The sequence below is a fragment of the Lampris incognitus genome, chromosome 1, assembly GCF_029633865.1.
Source record: "Lampris incognitus isolate fLamInc1 chromosome 1, fLamInc1.hap2, whole genome shotgun sequence".
Lineage (NCBI taxonomy): Eukaryota > Metazoa > Chordata > Actinopteri > Lampriformes > Lampridae > Lampris > Lampris incognitus.
Window position 1 is genome coordinate 69,931,915 of NC_079211.1, and position 6,000 is coordinate 69,937,914.

Consider the following 6,000-nt stretch of genomic DNA (forward strand, 5'->3'; position numbering starts at 1 on the left):
CCTGATCTTGTCCGTCAACCTGTCCATCACCATTGCAAACAAGAAAGGGTTCAGAGCCGATCCTTGATGTAATCCCACCTCCACCTTGAACCCATCTGTCATTCCAACCACACACCTCACCACTGTCACACTTCCCTCATACATATCCTGCACCACTCCCACATCCTTCTCTGCAACTCCCGACTTCCTCATACAATACCACACCTCCTCTCTCGGCACTCTGTCATAAGCTTTCTCTAAATCTACAAAGACACAATGCACCTCCTTCTGGCCTTCTCTATACTTCTCCATCAACACTCTCAAAGCAAACATCACATCTGTGGTGCTCTTTCCTGGCATGAACCCATACTGCTGCTCGCTGATCATCACCTCTCCTCCTCTTAACCTAGTTTCTATTACTGTTTCCCATATCTTCATGCTGTGGCTGATCAACTTTATACCTCTGTAGTTGCTACAGTTCTGCACCCTTGTTCTTGAAAATTGGTACCAGTATGCTTCTTCTCCACTCCTCAAGCATCCTCTCACTTTCCAAGATTGTGTTAAACAATCTAGTTAAAAACTCCACTGCCATCTCTCCTAAACATCTCCATGCCTCCACAGGTATGTCATCAGGACCAACTGCCTTTCCACTCTTCATCCTCTTCATAGCTGCCCTCTCTTCCTCCTTGCTAATCCGCTGCACTTCCTGATTCACTATCCCTACATCATCCAACCTTCTCTCTCTCTCTCTCTCTCTCTCATTTTCTTCATTCATCAGCTCCTCAAAGTACTCCTTCCACCTTCTCAGCACACTCTCCTCGCTCATCAGCACATTTCCATCTCTATCCTTCATCACCCTAACTTGCTGCACATCCTTGGCAGCTTGGTCCCTCTGTCTAGCCAATCGGTACAAGTCCTTTTCTCCTTCCTTAGTGTCTAATCTGTCATACAACTCACCATATGCCTTTTCCTTTGCCTTTGCCACCTCTCTCTTTGCTTTACGCTGCATCTCCTTGTACTCCTGTCTACTTTCTTCATCTCTCTTACTATCCCACTTCTTCTTTGCCAACCTCTTCCTCTGTGTACTTTGCTGTACTTCCTCATTCCACCACCAAGTCTCCTTGTCTTCCTTCCTCTGTCCTGATGACACACCAAGTACCTCCCTAGCTGTCTCCCTCACTATTTCTGCAGTGGTTGTCCAGCCATCCGGCAACTCTCCACTACCACCCAGTGCCTGTCTTAACTCCTGCCTGAACTCCACACAGCAGTCTTCCTTCTTCAACTTCCACCATTTGATCTTCTGCTCTGCCTTCACTCGCTTCCTCTTCTTGGTCTCCAAAGTCATCCTACAGACCACCATCCGATGCTGCCTAGCTACGTTCTCCCCTGTCACCACCTTGCAGTCTCCATTCCCTTTCAGATCACGCTTCCTGCATAAGATATAGTCCACCTGTGTGCACTTTCCTCCACTCTTGTACGTCACCCTGTATACACCCTGTAATACTGAGAGCAACAACAACAAAAAAATACACGAACGATTAAAGACTGAGGCCCAGTGTTCGTTGGCTTTACCGCTAACTAGCTGATGATAGTTTTCAAAGTCAAAGGAAAGGAAAAATGAAAATTTAACAGTTTAGCTGTATTAATCCTAAAATGTTTAGCTGTATTAATCTTAAAAGGTTTTGCCGTATTAATCCTAAAAGTTTAGCTGTATTAATCTAAAATAAATGAGTAAAATGCAGTTTTAACGTCGGCTGTTAAGTAGCTGCACTTGACCTGGGACATTTTAACTTGACCGAGGACATTTTAACTTGACCTGGGACATTTTAACCTGACCTGGGACATTTTAACTTGACCGAGGACATTGTAACTTGCAGTAATGAAGAACATTTGTCATTTCATTTCATGTACAAACGACACATCACTTCCCCTGTTCCACAGCAATGCAACACAAAGACAAAAAAAACACATCCAAACACCACAAGAACACACATATCCAAACAAAATAACTACAAACACTACAAAAACACACATATCCAATCAAAATAACTACAAACACTACAAAAACACACATATCCAATCAAAATAACTACAAACACTACAGAAACACACATATCCAATCAAAATAACTACAAACACTACAAAAACACATATCCAATCAAAATAACTACAAAAATTACAAAAACACATATATACAACATATTTTGTTGTGGTTAAATAATGGACTCCTCCGCTAACCTGACAGAGGTAACCAGCAAGCTCTTAATGACCGTAACACAAGCCAGTGATAACAGACACAAGTTAGTATTGGACTTAGCTTATTTTATTTTATTAGCCACAGAAGCGACCTTACCTATCTGCCTACTCTTTACACTCATGGTGGGAAATAGCATGCTGTCTAATACAACTTCTCTCGTAACGCCCCCATTACCTTCCACCACATCCCCGCTATCTGTAACAAATATGCCCGTTTTAACATGTTCAATATCCTACAACATAACACAAAACATTAACACTCTTCAGCTGCATTGTGGGTAATAAGCAAATGAACCCCCTGACTTCCAGCAGGAACACGCCAATAGAATTCGCCACACTGCCCCCTTCCTTGAAAGACCAGCGTCCCGTTGGCCTAACTCAAATCCCATTTGGATGGGTCCATCCACCATGAGGGTTTCTTCCGCCAAGCACCTCTCCCATCTCCCCCCCCCCCCACCCTTGACATCACTGCTGTTTCCGTTCCTGGCCAGGGAGGGCAGCTCTGTAAACCCAGTTTCCCCATACCCCTCCCTGGCTCAAAACAAGGTCCTCTGGTGGTAGCTCCTTGCTGACATCCAGGGAGGTTGGCTCTGGTCCAGCAGTGATCTTACCCACTCCCTGGACCCCAGTAGACTGGTCTACAGAGGAAGAGGGGTCTGCACCACCTCCTCCCACCGCACTTTCAGTCCCGGCTTGGCCGCTGTCCCGGCTGAAGTAAGGAGCGAGGCGATCTTGGTGAAGGATGAATATCCGAGGGCAGCTGTGCAGCTTCACTCTGTAGGTAACCTCTGAGATCCTCTTCAGGACGAGGCAGGGCCCCTCCCAGTGGCTGTCCAACTTTGGGGACTGTCCCTTCTTTCGCCGTGGTTTATACACCCATATGTTGTCTCCCTGCTGATACTCTTTACAGTGGCAATGTACATCATAGGCTGTCTTCTGCCTTTCCCCTGCAGAAGACATTCTCTCGAGCCAGCTGATGAGTTGTCTCCATCCGGTCCTGTAGTGTGTCTACATAGTCCTGGCGGCCCTTGTACTAGTGGGTTTGGCGGCTTGCCAAAGACCAGATCCACAGGCGTCTGTAGCTCCTGACCAAACATTAGTGCAGCTGGGGTGCACCCCGTAGACTCCTGAGTGGCCGACCAGTATGCCATGAGTACCAGGGGCAGATGGCGGTCCCAATCCCTTTGATGCCTCGCCGTGGCAGTCTACCACTTTGGCTGCAGATTGGTCAGGGATGGCATAAGCCTAGGGCCACTTCATAAAATAGTCAATCACTGTGAGGATGTAGCGATTACCATCCTCTGTCACAGGGAATGGCCCAACCACATCCACTCCAATTCTTTCCATGGGCGCACCCACCCTGTATTGCTGCAGGGAGGCGTGGGATTGCCCAGCCGGCCCCTTCTTTGCATTGCAGGTGTTGTAGTTACGGCAGAACCACTCCACATCTCAGCAGCACCTCCCCCAGGAGAATCTTTCCTGCAGCTGCCGCAGAGTCTTGATAATGCCAAAGTGTCCCACTCCAGGGGGGCCATGAACTGTGCTTAACACTTGTTGTTGTAGTATGTAGGGAACAACTAGTTACCAGGTACTGGCTCCCCTCCTTGGCTCTTCCCACGCACTATAGAGGCACCCCTCATGAAGCATGAGTGAGTTCCACTGTCCCAGCAATGCCTTGGTGGTGAGTGAGTGGGGACCTGCCATCTCTCTACTTGGGGCCTCTTTATGTGCTAGTCAGCGTATCACGGGTCCCAGGTGGCTATCCCAAAGTTGGAGTTCCCCTATCTTGGTTGGTGACATCTCCTCCAGCGGCGCACTTGGGACCACAAGTGTCCGCACTGTGACACGATCCACCCGTTGGTGTTCTCAAGTCTCAAACCGGCTACAATGGCGGCATCCTGATCGGAACAGGGGCGTCTGGAGAGAGCATCAGCATTGTTATGTCAGCTGCCTCTTCGGTGCTCCGTGGTGAAGGTAAATTCCTGCAAGGCTTCTATCCATCTGGCTACCTGCCCTTCTGGTTCTTTGAAGCCAAGCAGCCTGCGGAGCGATGCATGGTCCGTCCTCAGTAGGAAGTATGTTCCATATAGGTAAGGCTTAAAATGCTTTACGACCTGTACTACTGCCAGGAGTTCTCTCCGAGTCACACAGTAGTTCCTTTCTTCCTTGCTCAAGGCTCTGCTGTAATAGCCACCATTCTTTCCCCTTCCCCACTGGGCTTCGACAGGACGGCTCCCACACCTATATCACTGGCATCAGTGTCAAGTATGAATGGCCGCTGCCTGTCTGGGAGGGCTAGCACTGGTGCATGGGTCAAGGCTTTCCGGAGTATCTGAAAGGAGCTCTCACATACTTCAGTCCACTGGAATCGTCGCCCCTTCTCGGTGAGCTGGTGGAGCGGTCGGGCTTTGTGTTGTGGTTACACCGCCCCGAGCTGCCTCCCCGGCACGTTCAAGCCACTCCCCCAGCTCGGACATGCCGCAAACATCGCGCTCTGCGGAGACAAGCGCTGCACCAGGTGTTTACCATCTTCCATCAGGCACACCTGCAGCAATCAGGCAGCCCCCTACAAGAAGCCTGCCAGAACGCCCGTCTGTGCTTCGACGTACTGAACCCTGTGGTAAAGCTCTGACAAGCCCCCCAGTGTTCCTTGCCCTCTTGCTATTTCGTTAATTCCCAGTGTCTATTTTCGTGTCTCTCTCTTTTCCCTCCCAGGACTCTCCCTCCGCGACTTCCACGTCTCCCCGCGTCTCCCTCGCTCCTCGTCCCCAGTGACCTTCACGTCCCCCCCCCCCCGGACCTCTCTCTCTCTCTCTACCTGGACCCCTGCTACTCGGACTTGACTTCCTGGATCTCGGAGCCGGACTTCCTCGGACAACCTCTCGCTTTACGGATTCGGACTTTGGTAGCCAGGCACACAGTCTCTACAACGCCCACCTGAGACTCACCTGTTATTATCCCTTGTGGCAGTATTGTTTTTTCGCCCCTGCATTAAATCGCCCTTCGGGTTATCCCGGTGCCCTCTTGTCTGTCTGTCCTTTTGGGTTTCGCAACACTGGCCTCTGGTCTTCATTCGAGATATGTAACAGAACGTCGAAGCCAGAATGAGCCAAAGCAAACCCAAGGGGCAGGCAGTCGCTCAGGGAGCTATAGCCCCTAAGCCCCAGAACCCTATACCTCTCGAGGTAGTGGTAAAGGACCACAGCACTCAACTCACCCAACTCCATTCTGAGCTTAGCACTGCCTTCTCCCGGATCACTGGAGAAATCAGCGGGCTCCAGGCTAACTCGCATACCTCGGCTAGTCTGTGAATGTTCTCATTCATCCAGGTCATGTTATCCAAAGGAGTTGAATCAAGTGCAACTGGACTTGATATATGTACATCCGTGAAGCCTGATCCAAGAGGCTTCCTCAGTTCGTGCCATTCTGACTAGACGAAGCTAGTCTGACTGGGTGGTGATGAGACTCAGAATTTATCCTCTTGGAGTCGTTGTCAGAGCTATAGATGTCCACGGCTCTTTGTGTCACGATGTTTACCAACGCCGGTCGTTAACAGAGCCATATATATATATATATATATATATATATATATATATGGCTATATATATATATATATATATATATATATATATATATATATATATATATATGAGTGGCTCTTTTGTGTACCGATGTTAGGCCGCGCCCGTCGTTATCGCAGCTATTGATATGCGTGGCGCTCTTGTGCTCCCATGTCCAGCCGGGCCCGTCGCCATCGGAGCTATT